Source organism: Bos indicus, chromosome 21, assembly GCF_029378745.1.
Source record: "Bos indicus isolate NIAB-ARS_2022 breed Sahiwal x Tharparkar chromosome 21, NIAB-ARS_B.indTharparkar_mat_pri_1.0, whole genome shotgun sequence".
Lineage (NCBI taxonomy): Eukaryota > Metazoa > Chordata > Mammalia > Artiodactyla > Bovidae > Bos > Bos indicus.
The window spans coordinates 32,704,327-32,722,031 of NC_091780.1; the positions used below are offsets into that span (position 1 = coordinate 32,704,327).

The window sequence follows — 17,705 nt, forward strand, 5'->3', positions numbered from 1 at the left end:
TGAGCAGCACTCTCAACTGAACTGGTGTTCACAGAACATTCCAATCAACAGCAACAAAATAAAACCTTTTATACTGCCCATGAAATACTTACCAGGAGAGCCCACCTGCTGAACCAGGAGTAAGTCTTAACAAATTAAAAAAAAGAAAAAAGAAACTATACATAGTACATTCTCTTATCACAGTGGAATTAAATAAGACATGAAAACCAAAAATGAAGAACAAAGTAGGAACACTTACAATATCTGATTTCTGGAGTTAACATCCACATAGTTTGGTATATAGTTTGGTACATTGCAACAATCCACACAGTTTGGTAAAAGCCTAATGATAACACATAGAAAACTGGAACTGAACAGAAAATCCAAAAATAGACTATAAAATACTCGGTCAATTAATTTTTAAAAGTGCCATGGTAACTCAATGCAGGAAGAAAAAATTTCAACAAATGTTGCTGAAACAACTGGATATTCATATGGAATAAAAATGAATTTTTCTTCTATGTGACAAGATTTTGTATATGTAAAAAGACTAAATGAAAATACATCATAAACCTAAGAGTAGAATATAAAACTACAAAACTTCAAGAAGAAAACAGGGACATTTTTTTTTACTACTTTAGGATAGGTAAAAATTCAAAAGCATGAACCATATAAAAAAAGAAATATGGAAATAGTAAACCATTCTTTACTTCAGCTCATAAACCATACTCTATCAAAATTTAAACCTTCTGCTGTTTTAAAAACATCATTAGAAATACTAAGTGGCTAGTAATTACATTAAATGATAAAAAACCACAAGATACCAGTTCATACTCATTAAATGGCTAAATTTAGAAATTCTGATATACTGGTAAGGATATAGAGCTGTGATGCCTAAATACTGGTGAAGATGTAGAGCTGCATTCATGTACCCTCTAATACAATAGGCACGTATAGTCATTTAAATTTCAATTGATAAACTGAATAAAATTTAAAAAAAAATTAACTTCCTGAAATGTACTAGCCATATTTTACCTGCTCAACAACCACATGTGGCTAGTGGTTACAGTACTGGACAGTGCTGATATAAAACGTTTTCATTATTTCAGAAAGTTCTATAGGATAAAATGTTCAGACATTACTTGCAGGTATGTAAAATTTTACCATCACTTTAAAAAAGCTTGACACCTTCTTTCAAAGTTGAACAAAACTTACCATAAAACCCAACAATGTCCTCTTAGATATCTACCCAGCAGGGTTAGCATCATTAAGGACCTAGTGGGGAGCTGGAACTTCCACTCCCACTAAAACATAACAGCAGTCTTCTCCCAAATGTCAGTGGAGGATAAGTGGTACCCTGCACTTACATTTCTAGCTGGCAATATCCTGTCAGTGTAGTATCAAAAGAGGCCTGCTCAACTGAAATAAAATGTAAAGTCTCATGACATAAATGTCCAGGTTTTAACTGAAAACCACTCAGTGAGACTAACATACTGGAAATAAATAAAAAATAGAAAGTCTAAGAAACAGAAGGTATTTTAGCAAAGAAATACAAAGAATAAAATTATTATTAAAAATAGAAGATACAAAGAAAATTACAGAACTGAAATTATAATAATTGAAATTAAAAATTCAATAGATGGGCTAAACAAGAGAATGGAGAGGATAGAAGAAAAAAAAATCAGTAACTAAAAAATAAAACAATTGGAATTAGCCTCCAATTAAAATAAATAAATTTTTTAAAAAGATAAAACATTTTTTTTTTTCACCTTGCTAATAGTTTCCTTTGATGTGCAGAAGCTTTTAAGTTTAATTAGGTCCCATTTGTTTATTTTTGCTTTTATTTCCAATATTCTGGGAGGTGGGTCATAGAGGATCCTGCTGTGATGTACGTCAGAGAGTGTTTTGCCTATGTTCTCCTCTAGGAGTTTTATAGTTTCTGGTCTTACGTTGAGATCTTTAATCCATTTTGAGTTTATTTTTGTATATGGTGTTAGAAAGTGTTCTAGTTTCATTCTTTTACAAGTGGTTGACCAGATTTCCCAGCACCACTTGTTAAAGAGATTGTCTTTAATCCACTGTATATTCTTGCCTCCTTTGTCAAAGATAAGCTGTCCATATGTGCGTGGATTTATCTCTGGGCTTTCTATTTTGTTCCATTGATCTATATTTCTGTCTTTGTGCCAGTACCATACTGTCTTGATAACTGTGGCTTTGTAGTAGAGCCTGAAGTCAGGTAGGTTGATTCCTCCAGTTCCATTTTTCTTTCTCAAGATCGCTTTGGCTATTCGAGGTTTTTTGTATTTCCATACAAATTGTGAAATTATTTGTTCTAGCTCTGTGAAGAATACTGTTGGTAGCTTGATAGGGATTGCATTGAATCTACAAATTGCTTTGGGTAGTATACTCATTTTCACTATATTGATTCTTCCAATCCATGAACATGGTATATTTCTCCATCTATTAGTGTCCTCTTTGATTTCTTTCACCAGTGTTTTATAGTTTTCTATATATAGGTCTTTAGTTTCTTTAGATAGATATATTCCTAAGTATTTTATTCTTTCTGTTGCAATGGTGAATGGAATTGTTTCCTTAATTTCTCTTTCTGTTTTCTCATTATTAGTGTATAGGAATGCAAGGGATTTCTGTGTGTTGATTTTATATCCTGCAACTTTACTATAATCATTGATTAGTTCTAGTAATTTTCTGGTGGAGTCTTTAGGGTTTTCTATGTAGAGGATCATGTCATCTGCAAACAGTGAGAGTTTTACTTCTTCTTTTCCAATTTGGATTCCTTTTATTTCTTTTTCTGTTCTGATTGCTGTGGCCAAAACTTCCAAAACTATGTTGAATAGTAATGGTGAAAGTGGGCACCCTTGTCTTGTTCCTGACTTTAGAGGAAATGCTTTCAATTTTTCACCATTGGAAAAAAAAAAAAAAAAAGTTGAGACTCCATAGTTCTTCAGTTCTAAAGCTCAATTTCCAACATAATTGAAAGTCTCATTCTGCTGGCCTCCAGCCATATCCGTCTAGTATAGGCACAACACCAGTGCAATTAGACAGGCTATACTCTCTGGATTAATACCCAGGATTCTGAATAGGGCTACAAAAAAAAATAATAATAATAAAATAATAAAAAAATAAATAAAAAGATAAAACAATAGAAGTTACCCATCCTAAATAACATAAAGGACATAGACTGAATGCAAATGAACAGAGCTTCAGGGAACCATGAAATTATACCAAAAGTTCAAATATTCAAGTCATCACAGTCTTGGAAGTGAGGAGAAAAAGAGCAGGGCTGAAAAAATATGGTTGAAAAATCTTCCCCAAATCGGCAAAAGACATAAACCTATAGATTCAAGAAGCTGAACAAACTTCAAACAGAGTGAACTCAGAGAAATCCACACCAAGACATATCATAGTCAAACTTCTGAAAACTAAACACAATAAAAAAAAATCTTGAAAGCAGCAAGACAGAAAAGAACTTTCACCTACAGGAAAAACCAATTTGACTATCAGTGGATTTCTCATAAGAAGCCATAGAGGCCAAAAGGAACTGGCACCATCTTTTTTAAGGGCTGAAAGAAAAAGAACTGTCAACCCAGAATTTTTTCTCCAGAAAAATTTCATTGAGGAATGAAGAGAAAAATCAAGATATTCTTAGGTAAAGGAAAGCTAAGAGAATTTATTGCTAGCTGACTTGCCCTAAAAGAATGGATAAAGAAAGTTCTCTAAATTGAAAGGAAATGAAAAAGATGACATCTTGAAACATCAGGAAGAAGGCCAAAAGAATAAAACTATGGATACTAGTTATACTACGAATAATAGTTCTTCTTCTCTTTCTTCCAAATTATGTCTGATTGCTTAGGCAAAGATTATAATACTGTCTGATATGGCTCACAATGTATTAAAGAAAATATTTAAAACAAGTAGATATAAAATTATGTACACGTGCATATAATATATACCTATAAATAATACAACTTATATATGAAAATATTAAGTCAATTAAATGAGGGAGAATAAAGGGACCGAGGGCAGGCAAGGATTCTACGCTTTGCTTGCAGTACTAAAATGCAGCAGTGCCAGTAGTAGCATGGTACAGGAGACTGTGGTGTGTTATAATTATGCAATGTAATGGCTAGAGCAATGATGAAAAAGTTATACAAAACACTACAGTGGGTCAACATGGCACCCTAAAAAGTATTCAACTAATGCACACAAAAACAGGAAAAAGAAAAACGGAAAAGAAGAAACAAACAGAATACAAAAACTTAAATGTCAGATTTAGGTCCTAACATATCAATAATTACCTTAATTAGCAACAGACTCAAACTGGAAGCAACTAAAATGTCCTACAATGGATGGTTAAACAAATTGTGGTACATCAATACTATGAAATACTAAATCAGCAATAAAAACGAATGAACACAGTATAATTGGGTGTATCTCAAGGGCGTCATGCTAAGTGAAAATAGCCAGTCTCAAAGGTTGTATATCATATAATTCCATCAATATGACATTTTTTACTATTTTTTACATTTATTTTTAATTGGAGGATAATTGCTTTACAATGTTGTGTTCGTTCTGCCATGCTGCTGCTGCCACTGCTAAGTCGCTTCAGTAGTGTCCGACTCTGTGCGACCCCATAGACGGCAGCCCACCAGGCTCCCCCGTCCCTGGGTTTCTCCAGGCAAGAACACTGGAGTGGGTTGCCATTTCCTTCTCCAATGCATGAAAGTGAAAAGTGAAAGTGAAGTCAGTCATTCAGTCGTGTCCGACTCTTAGCTACACCATGGACTGCGGCCTACCAGGCTCCTCCGTCCATGGGATTTTCCAGGCAAGAGTACTGGAGTGGGGTGCCATTGCCTTCTCTGTCAGCTATGTGACCCTAGACCAATTCAATTGCTCTTTTGTACAATAATGATACAAGATTGTGGTGAAGCTTGTATGAGATTAAGCTAGGTGAAACTTTTGGATGTTTAAAGTGTCATACAAACGTAAGGTTCTCAGTTTCTGTATCTATCATATGGGAGGATTCAGTTCGATGATCTCTAAAGACGTCTCATCTCTAAAAATGCACTGATATTTACATATGAAGCACATTAAAAAATCTATTTACTCTTGGGATAATTTCATAGTTGTAAGAGACTTAAGGAACAATTAACTCAACCCTCTCATTTCACAGAACGAGTCCAAAAGTAGACTAAGAGACTGGTAGATGACACAAGTCAGTAGGAAATTTGGGAGCAGGAAGGACACAGATCAGACTCTTACCTCAAAATCCCTTCTATCATGTGATGCCGTTCACTGTTTTGTGAATTTAAACTGTCTTCACCACAGTTTAGACAATTACCTTTACAAACTGGAATGGAAAGTTAAATGGAAAGCTTATTAAGAAAATGTAAATATTACTTTGGTGAAGATGACTTAACTGTTAACAGTCCAATTAAGAATGTTTACAAATGGCACTTTTTTATTTTGCCAGGAGAAGTTTCAATAACCTCAGATATGCAGATGACACCACTCATGGGAGAAAGCGAAGAGGAACTAAAGAGCCTCTTGAAGAAAGTGAGAGGAGAGTGAAAAACCTGGCTTAAAACTCAACATTCAACAAACGAAGATCATGGCATCCATTCCCATCAGTTCACAGCAAAGAGATGGGGAAACAATGGAAACAGTGAGAGACTTTATTTTCTTGGGCTCCAAAATCACTGCAGATGGTGAGTGTAGCCATGAAATTAAAAGACGCTTGCTCCTTGGAAGAAAAGCTATGACCAACCTAGACAACATGTTAAAAAGCCTCAGAGACATTACTTTGCCGACAAAGGTCTATATAGTCAAAGCTATAGTTTTTGCAGTAGTCATGTGTGGATGTGAGCGCTAGACGATAAAGAAAGTTGAGCACTGAAGAATTGATGCTTTTAAATTGTGGTGTTGGAGAAGACTCTTGAGAGTCCTTGGACTCTCAAGGAGATACAACCAGTCCATCCTAAAGGAAATCAGTCCTGAATATTCATTGGAAGGACTGATGCTGAAGCTGAAGCTCTAATACTTTGGCCACCTGATGCAAAGAGCTGACTCATTAGAAAAGACCCTGATGCTGGGAAAGATTAAAGGCAGGAGAAGGGAATGACAGAGGATGAGATTGTTGGATGGCATCACTGACTCGATGGACATGAGTTTGAGCAAGCTCCAGAAACTGGTGATGGACAGGGAAGCCCGGAGTGCTGCAGTTTGTGGGGTGCAAAGAGTTGGACATGACTGAGTGACTGAACTGAACTGAACTGAACTGAACTGACAAATGACACAAATCGCAAAAGGAGCTTAGATCAAACTGTCCAGCTATTCACTTGATTTGTGTGACATTCAATTTTAAGTCAATAGGTATGATGTAAACCCTATCTAACCTTTCACTATAAAGAGTTTAAATTCTGCTTTTGTTACTTACTAGCTATGTGATTCAGGGCAATTTATTTCTCTGAGCTTCGGCCTCTTCCTTTTTCTTTAAAACAGAGATAGTACCAAGTATGTCACCTGGCTATTCTGAAATAGCTCATGTTAACTGATCTAGCTCATGTTAAGACCCTATATCAGTACCTGGCACATACTAAGTGCTGTACAAATATTATTTTCCTTCTCTAATTTCCTAAACTTTAGGGGAATAGAGAATGTTTCCTCTCCTTTTACTTTATCAGAAATATTTATTAAATTAAATATATGGGGCCCTGATCCCTCCACTTCAGTTACAAGCAGTTGTATAACCAAACCTAAATAAAATGAGGAGCAGTGTGACAAAATGGAAGGCAAATGGGGTTTGGAGTCAACAAATCTGAATTTGAATTCCAGTCTGACTACATACTAGCTTTTTACCTTGAGCAATTTACCAGACCTCTCAAGCTTCTTATCTGGAAATGTGACTTTTATCTAGCTTTTTATCATTCTGTTGTTCATATTCACAGATATGACAAATACCTAGAAAGGGGCATGTCTTATTAATCTCTGTCTCTTCCACACCAAGGCAGAGTTTACAATTATAAAATCTGCTGCTAGAATAAAGCAAGAGACTGAAAAGAAAGAGAGAGACTCAAGATCAGAATAAACGTGTTACATTAAGAAAAGAAAAAGTACAAACCCAATTTAACTGGCACGAACTCTAGGCATTATGTCATTGCTTCCTTTTCTTTCCTTAGGAATGGGCCTCAAGTATTCTTTTCCTACAGGATGATGCGACTTGGGAAATGTGTGTTAGTGAAGGTCATTTGACTCACACTTTAAAATTGAGCATTTTAAAATTTACCATAAGGCAGTACTTACCACAATACTCATTCTATTTAATGGACTTTTTTTAATAGATAAAATATCCAAGAGGTGTTTTACTTTAGAAAATACTATAGGTTTAAATAGCCTTAAGAAAAATCCCAAGTCTCTCATACTGTGGGCAGTTCCTTACTGTCTGAGCCACTTGGGAAGCCCTTAAAAAAGTAACCCTACCTCAAACATTACTTTCAATGAATAACAATACTTTGTTAAAGAGGACTTAACTAGTCAGGATAGGATTGCACAAAGCAGTATGCACAGATGCTTCTAGAGCTATATGTCTTAATCTTTTGCGTGAAGGGTGAATGGTGAGGTATTATACACAACTATGAGAATCTGATGAAAGCTACGAATTGCATGCCCAGAAAAAGGCACATACATGCATCATATTTTACATTTAATTTTAGTTGAGTCATGAAACCCAGTAATTATCCTATAGAGTTCTAAAATATGTTAGTAGATGTTAAGCAACCTCTGTTTTTAAATTTTTCAAAATAATGGACTTAAAGGATTTTACAACCTTAAGCAATTTAGCAGTCATCTAATGCAAACTGCTAATACTAATGAAGAAATAGTGCCCCAGAAAGATAAAAAGAATTAGGTAAAGCCGTATTGCACTCAGGAACAAAGACATGTCCAACTACCATACTAATCTACATAAGACTGACAAGGCAGAATTTAGTATAAATCAGTGCCTTTGGGTCAGAATAATTATCACAATGGAACCAGAATAGGAGACTTTCAAATGATCTTTTGGCCTAAACACATAATAGATCATCATTGATGGTTAAAAAAATGAAATCTGGAGTTAGATGACACGTGAAAAAGTTGACAAAGGCACTAAATCTTTCTTATTCTCAGGTTCTTCAAAACAAAATGGAAAAATAATTAAACCTACCCTTGTAGGATTATTTGAAGGATAAAATCCAATAACATACATTAAATACTTAACACAGTGCCTAGGTATATCCCCTGGAGGAGGAAATGACAACCTACTCCAGTATTCTTACCTGAAAAATCCCATGGATAGAGGAGTCTGGCATTATAGTTGGGCTACAGTTCACGGGGTCGCAAAGAGTTGGATATGACTGAGCACAGCACAGCAGCAGAAGCAAGGTACACAGTAGGTGCTCATGAAATGATATAAATTTTAAAATATTTCTTGTCAAGTCATGGAACTGGATAAAAGATAAAATAAAATCTCAAAGTAAATGAGATGCTTTCCAGCTAAATAAAATAACTAGCAAACATTTACAAAGTATCTATATTATTCAAGGTTTTACCAAGGATACAAAAGGATAAAGCTGTCCTGTGTTCTCTTTTCAAGCAAAGACAGAGTTTTTCCTGCTCAGTTTCTGCCTTGGGTTCCTCTTTCTCTTTTCCCTTTCTTGTTTAGCTGCTCAGTCTTTCTGACTCTTTGCGACCCTTTGGATTGTAGCCCGCCAGGCCCCTCTGTCCATGGGATTTTCCAGGCAGAAATACTGGAGTGGGTTGCCATTTTCTTCTCCATTCCTTTCCCTTTAGGGCTCAGCTTTTTGCCTACTTCATATCTACCCACATTCTCTGTGCTTCAGCCGGGACTGAAAGGATCCCCAGATGAATATCTCTAATCCTAACCCTTCATCTGAGCATCAGATGCCTATATTCTGCTTTCTATATGCTTCCACTTGAAAGTACCATAGGTACAATACATCAAAAACTTTTCCTAACATCTATTCCTTCTTTAAATTCCCTGCTATGGTTATTAACAGCACCACAGCCACTTAGACACTCAAATCAAAGTCTGACAGTAATCTTACATTTCACCAATTACTTTAAATGTCTGATTCATTTCTACTCTAAACACTTTTCTTGTCTATGTCCTCAACTTCACCTCTATTAATGGTATCCAAATCCAGGGCATTGTCTCTCAATATGACTGCATCAGTAATCTATCTGGTGTACTCTCCTCTATGCATGCACTCTTACCCTACCTCAAACTCATTTACCATATTCCCATCAAAACGATCACTCTAAAATGAAAGTCCTGCCACGCCTGTCAAACTCTTCAAAAGCTATTATTCACAGGATAAGGATAAAGTCCAAGTTCACCCACAAAACAAATGCCCACGTATGACGCATAAAGCCCTCCATGACCTGGCTCAAGCCTATCTCTTCATCTTCATTTCCTATCTCCCACTTCATCACACTACAGCCATGCTGAACTACTTGTCAAACTTCATGCTGTTCTCTTAGCCAATATAAACTTACGCTCCTTCCACGAATAGGAAATTCTTACTTGTTCTTCCAGATTCAGGTCCAGGATCACCTCCTCTGGGAAGCCTCCAGAGTACATTTTCCTACCTCACTAAGCTCACACATCATCACGACAAGCACTCAGGAGATTTTTGTTAAACGGAACTGAAACTAAGCAAACTAACAACAAACAGCAAATAATTTATACATACAAAGCCAGTGAGAAGGGCAACTAGATCTATTTCAGTACTTCTTTAGAAAAAAGGCTTGTTCTGGGGATACGAGGAGAGACTGTTCCCAGATTGTTGAAGAAAAAAAATTAAAGTATTTGAGTGAGTAAAACAGAGATGGAGATGGACACATTAAAGGAGACACATGTAAGAAAAGACTGGAGGATAATAAACAGCTAATACAAACTCACGAATGTAGCCATCAATATAAAATGATTTAGAGACACAACCAATAAATCACCAAATATTTTTAAACAGTTTTCTCTGGAACTATATGATTTAATTGCCATTTATAGATACTATCCTGTACTTCAATTAGGGAGATATTGAGAAAGATATTTTCATCTTTTAGTTAATCTCTTGCATTTTTGTAAGTCTGAGAAGGTATTCCCATTTGGTTACCATGTACTGAAGAACGCTACATAAAACCCTGAAATTATAACATATCTCTATATAGCACAATAGTTCACTGAAATTGGAACAAGGTAACAGAGACTTTCTTTCAGTTAGTTCAAGGGCTAGTCAATCTCCTTAAATAATCATTAATATTGGAACACTAGGTTGCTTCAAATCAGCAGTGGAAAATGAAAATATAGAAAGCTCAACATCAATTCACAGAGGAATTCAACTGTAAATACCCTGCTTTCTGAATGCAGAATTCAAGAATATCAATCCTGAAACTTAAATACACTAGTTATAATACAGAAGAAGAACAGATTCATGAGGTAGACTCATATGAAGAATAAAAACTAAGGTTATCTACCAAGAATAAGAAGAGAAAGAAATGCTGTTATTTCTGAACTGTACTTCAAGACACAAAATCTACTGCTTGCAATCAAAACAGGTAGACTCATCCTAATACAATAACTAGAAAAACCACACAACAGTCAGAAGAGGATCACATTAGAAGAATAAATAGAACAAGTAAACCAGCCACCCTAAACTGAAGCATCTCGAAGTGGACATCTGATTGGTTCCTTTATATACTTGACAGTATATCTGTATAAGGTAATAACAACCCCAGGCACATCTTCTATACCAAGAGGAAAGGTGATTAGAAAACAGATTTATGTAAACAAGCACAGAAGTATTTGGGAGCTTAAAATTCATTTGCATGGAGTTGTATGTTTTCTTGTCCTTGACTGTAAATGCGAATTCCCTGCTTTCAGCTTTGCAAACAATTTAAAAAGAGAGACACAAAGGTGAATGTGAATTTGCAACATAACGCTGATGTTGTATCAGATGATATGGATGATTCTCACTCTCACATCATACCTGTCATTTTAAAACACCCCTACTGATATGAACTAACATTCATGAATGAAAGGTTAAAAAATTCTTTTGGGCTGTTGTATTTAAGCAAATTGACAGATATGAATGCACAAACACTAGTCTTGGATTATGAAATCCCCACACACATGGCTACCACTGTAAAAATAAATTTCTCTAAGAGAATAGGGACTGAAAATGTTGCTGGTTTGCTAAAGAGAAAGCACCACTATAAAAGAAACTGGCAGCCTACCAGTATGATGTTGATAAACATGTTATGCCCAAGTGTGCTGTAGAGGATCATTTAGATTCTGTCAGTCAGTGTCACCTATGTTTAGGCAATATTCCATTTTATGAAAAACCTACTGGCTGAGGGAATATGGAATCATCCATCTGCAAAAGCAAACTGTTTTTGTCTGATACGGATTTATTTTTTTAACAGGAAAAGAGAGATACATATTTCTTGGGATCATAATCTCAAGCACCAATTGGGACTAATATCTGAACTGTACACATGCAAGGATTATTCATAAAAGAGTAGCAGATTTACACCCAGACAGTTGATTCTTGCTATGTGCAGTAGTTATGTTCTATAAAGTTTTTGCAAACAATGAACTGGTGAATGCTATACTTTCATCGCTTCTAGGAAATGGAAAACAGGGTTAAGTTTCTACAAGCCTCTGCTTACAACATTTTATCAACCCATCAATATGTAACTTCTTTTAATGTGTACTTGTTTAGAGATACTTTACTTTATACTGTTGATTCATTAAAATCGAGCTCATGGCCAAGAGTATAGCTCATGACTGAACAAAACTTATCTAACACACATATTTTCACCATTAGTAACATCACAACTTTCTTGTGCTTAGGCACACTACACAGTACTTCCGCACAAAACCCAGAGGCCAAGTTAATCAGTGAAATCACCTACCAAGAAAGCATTAAAAATGTGAAAAACATGGCATGAAGGAGATGGCAAAAAAGATGCTTCTTTATAGTATGAGAGTTGAAACAAGAGGGCAAGATGTCAACCTCAGCGGAGAATGTAAACATCAGGCATTTCAATTTTTTTGTCACTCTGCCTATGTTTGCAAATGGTTGTGAAGGCAGCACAAATATTGATTTGGGAGTTTAAATAAATCTGAGCAAGCAGATGAATTTGCAAAGATGGAATCCATAAATAATGAGGATCAAATGTGAATATATATCCACATATATGTGTGTGTAAACATACACACATATGAACATGTGACAAATGCAATATGTAGCAGAAAAGACAAGTTATGGGACCCTCTGGTTTGAAACTTTCCTAAGGTTCAGGCCTATATTTCCTTTGGGACCCCTGGATAATGAATGTTCTATCAGCACTTCAGACTTCAAAGACCAACCTCATCTTCTGCACTTTGCTTAATCCTGTCTTTTGCTATATTACTTCTCCAATAATGGCACCATCTTATCTCCTCAAGTCATGATGACTTTGACTCTCTTTTCCATGTCTTATCCAGGGACCAAATAATGTTAATTCTTCCTCTGAAATACCTTGTAAAGTTATCTCCCCTGCCCAAGTCCACTACAATTATCACTAAATGCCTTTCTATCATTTGTTGTGTTTAGTTGCTCAGTTGTGTCCGATTCTGTGTGACCCCATGGTCTGCAGCCTGCCAGGCTCTTCTGTCCATGGGATTCTCCAAGGAAGAATACTGGAGTGGGTTCCCATACCTTCCTCCAGGGAGTCTTCCCAACCTAGGGATCGAACCCAGGGCTTCCCCATTGCAGATGGATTCTTTACTGTCTGAGTCACCAGGGAAGCCCTTTCTATCATTTGGACCATTGGTAAAGTTTACTGTCTCCTCTATTTTCTACCCCAGAATCACAGGTGATATTACTGTCAGTGTTATTTTTCCAAACCTAATTACACTCTTCATTTCCTGGTACCTGTAAGATGAGCTTGAGAATTCTTGGTATGGTATGTATGTTGTTTTATGACTTGGCACCAAATCATCTTTTTAGACTCACGTACTGACACTCTTCTCTAATAAACTGTATTCTAGCCACACCAATTTATTTCCCATTATTTGACTGTATCATAAAGGCCCTTTATAAATTTTTTTAAGCAATCTTCTTTCTTCCATTTTCTTCTTGCCCTTAAGTTTTATGCTGATGTTACTTCCTATGTGAAGTCTCTCCTGATAAGCCTCTCCCTCCACCTCAGGGCAAGTTAGTTAGTCTTGTCTGTGTTTCCAACAGTATTTTCACATACTTTTGTTACAGAATTCCTTAAGTTCTAATTATTAACAGAGAAAGTGTGGGAATTTACAAGATTAGTCAAATATTGACAACTATTATGGCTGGGTGGTGATGGGAATTCATTGTATTACTGTGTACTGTGTACGTGTTAAACATCCATTAAAGGAAAGTTAAAAAAAAAAATGTGAGGGTTGCGGAGAGGAGGAGGGGAGAGGGAGAGAAGAAAAGGAAAGGGAGGGAGGGAAGGAGTGAATTTGTAAGTGAATAGAAATTAAAAGACACTTCCTCCTTGGACAGAAAGCTATGACAAACCTAGATAGCATATTAAAAACCAGAGACATCACTGCTGACAAAGGTCCATATATTCAAAGTTATGGTTTTTCCAGTAGTCATGTAAAGATGTGAGAGTTGGACCATAAAGAAGGCTGAGTGCCAAAGAATTGATGCTTTCGAACTGTGGGGCTAGAGAAGATTCTTGAGAGTCCCTTGCTCTGCAAAGAGATCAAACCAGTTAATCCTAAAGGAAATCAATGCTGAATATTCATTGGAAGGACAATTCTGAAGCTGAAGCTCCAATCCTTTGGCCACCTGATATGAAGAGCTGACTCACTGGAAAAGACCATGATGCTGGGAAAGATTGAGGGCAGGAGGAGAAGCGGGAGCAGAGGATGTAATGGTTAGACAGCATCACCAACTCAATGGGCATGAACCTGAGCAGGAGATAGTGAAGGACAGAGGAGCCTGGCATGCCACCATCTATGTGATCGCAAAGAGTTGAACATGACTTAGGGACTGAACAATTGACAACTTGACTTATGTGTGACTTAAACAAATAGGGCATTGATTTTTTCCCCCCATGTAAGAAGTTTAGAGATAGGTAGTCAAGGGTTGGTACAGAGGCTCAAGATGTTTATCAAAGACAAAGGCTCTGAGATGGCACTTCCTACACCGGAACAGGTGATTTTCACTTCAGGTTTTTTCCTGCTCCTTGCTGCCAGTGGCTTGTGAGTAGCATTCATCTAAGCAAGAAATAAGTAGGTTGCCATGGAAACAACTGTGTCAGAGACAGCCTGAGTCTGTAAGGGACAGTCTGGGTTTTCTGGACTCTGTGTTTTTTCTGGTAAAGGAATTCTGAGGACTGATCAGCTCTTGTAGATCTAAAACCATGGCCTGTGGGCCAGTAACATTTAGGGATATTGGTTACACAGTTCTTTCTTGATGAGTAGGAATTTGACCCTCTTCAGAAGAAACCATACCAAAATGGGATGATGGAGAACTATAGTAACTTGGCCTCACTGGGCCATTTCATTTCTAAACCAGACATAATTGTGGTATTGGAGCAAGGAAAAGACCCCTGGATCGTTGTGGGGGAAGAAACAAGAAGCTGGAATACAGATTTGGATTCAAGTTATAAAATAATCAGTGACAGAAAAACATTTGTATCTGGAAAACATTCATCTCCTTTTCTGCATCAGAGACTTCACAGTGGTGAGAAAGCCTATGAAGAATGTGGAAAGGCCTTTTGTTGTGTGTGCCTTAAACCTTGCTCAACAGGGAAGAGTTCCTACTGGAGCAGACAGCCAGGACTCCAAGATGGCGTGAGCTGTACCACTAAAGGAGAAGAAACTCCTAGATGTCAAATTAAGGGAGCTGCCAAGCTGGATACTAATGTGAGATTTTATCCCTAAAGGCATTGCTGGAATATTGCAAAGAGGTTATTACCAGTATTACAACAAGTATTTCAACATGAAGAATGGGAGTGTCACTGGCCTTTCTATGGTGCTGGCAGCTTACATGCTTTTCAACTGTGGCTGTTCTTACAAGGCTCTTAAACAAGAGCAGCCAAGAGAATACCACGGAAGAAGGCACACTCAGCATACCTGACCATGATACCTGCCGGGCACCCCGAATCCTTTCATGGACTAATAGAGAATTAACACCCAATAAAAGATAACTGGTTGAAAAAAATCTCTTAGCAACTTTCAAATTGAGTAATATTAAGGCAGAGGAACCAGAGATCAAATTGCCAACATCCGCTGGATCATGGAAAAAAGCAAGAGAGTTCCAGAAAAACATCTATTTCTGCTTTATTGACTATGCCAAAGCCTTTGACTGTGTGGATCACAATAAACTGTGGAAAATTCTTAAAGAGATGGGAATACCAGACCACCTGATCTGCCTCTTGAGAAATTTGTATGCAGGTCAGGAAGCAACAGTTAGAACTGGACATGGAACAACAGACTGGTTCCAAATAGGAAAAGGAGTACGTCAAGGCTGTATATTGTCACCCTGTTTATTTAACTTATATGCAGAGTACATCATGAGAAATGCTGGACTGGAAGAAACACAAGCTGGAATTAAGATTGTCAGGAGAAATATCAATAACCTCAGATATGCAGATGACACCACCTTTATGGCAGAAAGTGAAGAGGAACTCAAAAGCCTCTTGATGAAAGTGAAAGAGGAGAGTGAAAAAGTTGGCTTAAAGCTCAACATTCAGAAAACTAAGATGATGGCATCTGGTCCCATCACTTCATGGGAAATAGATGAGGAAACAGTGGAAACAGTGTCAGACTTTATTTTTCTGGGCTCCAAAATCACTACAGATGCTGACTGCAGCCATGAAATTAAAAGAAGCTTACTCCTTGGAAGGAAAGTTATGACCAACCTAGACAGCATATTCAAAAGCAGAGACATTACTTTGCCAACAAAGGTTCATCTAGTCAAGGCTATGGTTTTTCCTGTGGTCATGTATGGATGTGAGAGTTGGACTGTGAAGAAGGCTGAGCACCGAAGAATTGATGCTTTTGAACTGTGGTGTTGGAGAAGACTCTTGAGAGTCCCTTGGACTGCAAGGAGATCCAACCAGTCCATTCTGAAGGAGATCAGCCCTGGGATTTCTTTGGAAGGAATGATGCTAAAGCTGAAGCTCCAGTATTTTGGCCACCTCATGTGAAGAGTTGACTCATTGGAAAAGACTCTGATGCTGGGAGGGATTGGGGGCAAGAGGAGAAGGGGACGAGAGAGGATGAGATGGCTGGATGGCATCACTGACTCGAGGGACGTGAGTCTGAGTGAACTCCGGGTCTTGGTGATGGACAGGGAGGCCTGGCGTGCTGCGATTCATGGGGTCGCAAAGAGTCGGACACAACTGAGCGACTGATCTGATCTGATCTGAACTATAATCATCATTCTGTATATTACATCCCCATGAGTTATTTATAATTGGAAATTTGTAGCTTTTGACTTCCTTTACACATTTTACCCACTGCCTCTGGCTACCATCAATCTCCTCTCTGTACCTACGGCTTTGGTTTCATCTTTTTTTTTTTTTCAGATTTCACATGTACGTGATATCATACAGTATTGGTATTTGTCTTTGTCTGACTTCACTTAGTATAATACCCTGAAGATCCATTCATACTGTTACAAATGACAGGATTTCCTTCTTTCTGTTATTGAATAATATTTAATTGTATACATGTCACTTCAAAAAAAAAAACCTCTTCATCTCTTGTCTCCATTACAACAATCTTGGCTGTTGTAAGTGATGCTGCATTGAACATTGGGATGCAGATATATTTTCAAAATAGTGATTTTGTTTCCTTTGGATAAACACCAAGAAGTGGAACTGCTGGGTTATATGATAATTTTAGATTTAATTTTTTGAGGAATTGCCATACTGTTTTCCACGGATGCAGTTTCTCCATGTTCTTGCCAACACTTGCCATTTCTTGGTTTTTGGTAATGGCTAACAGGTGTGGGTGATGTTTTACTATGGTTTTGGTTTGCATTTCCCTGATGATTAGTGAGCACCTTTTCCTGTACTTGGCCATTCAAATATCTTTTTTGGAAAAAAGTCTAATCAGATCTCCCCATTTTCTGATTGGGTTGTTTGTTTGCTTTTCTATTAAGTTGTATAATGGTTTTTAAAAATATATATTGTGGATTATAAACTAACTATACCCCAATATAAAATAAAAATTAAAAAAAAAGACCAAGGCTCTTTCCTTTTGCTCCATTAATTGTGTTGATTTGTTGCTTCAAAGTTGTTTGCTGTACATGTAGGTATTACTTCTGCATTCAAGGCAAGAAAAAGGATAGTGTCAGTCACACTTCTACCTCTTTAATAAGAAAAACAAAGGCTTTTTTCAGTGCCCTCAGCATCACATTTGCCATGTGAGAATATCGCGTTCTCCATGGCTGGTGGGTCATCCAACAGTGTCTTAATATCCTGATCTCCTTGAGGGTAGAAACTATTTTTGTACTTTAGCAACCAATCCAGTACCTGGCACAGAGATAGGTTCTTTGTATTTAATGAACGAATGAGTCTAATAAAGGAAACAGTGGCAAGTATCATAACACAAACTCTGCTTTCCTAATTTTCTTTTTTTGTTAAGTAATATAATTAAAGTGTTC

The 17,705-nt window shown here is 37.0% G+C and overlaps 1 protein-coding gene and 1 pseudogene across 21 annotated transcripts in view; one reads left to right on the forward strand and one right to left on the reverse strand.

Moving 5' to 3' along the window:
* Positions 1–17,705, reverse strand: part of PEAK1 (pseudopodium enriched atypical kinase 1) — a 315,210-nt gene that overhangs the window by 166,229 nt on the left and 131,276 nt on the right. For 2 of the 21 annotated variants that reach the window (XM_070775342.1, XM_070775336.1), the window contains exons 3-4: positions 8,313–8,480; positions 5,260–5,347 (exon numbers count right to left, since the gene is read on the reverse strand). The exons of 17 other annotated variants lie outside the window; for them this stretch is intronic. The gene's annotated coding sequence lies outside the window, so the exon portion shown is untranslated. 2 more of the 21 variants (XM_070775340.1, XM_070775349.1) reach the window with 2 other exon arrangements.
* On the forward strand, positions 14,880–15,170 carry LOC109575196 (ATP synthase subunit f, mitochondrial pseudogene; annotated as a pseudogene).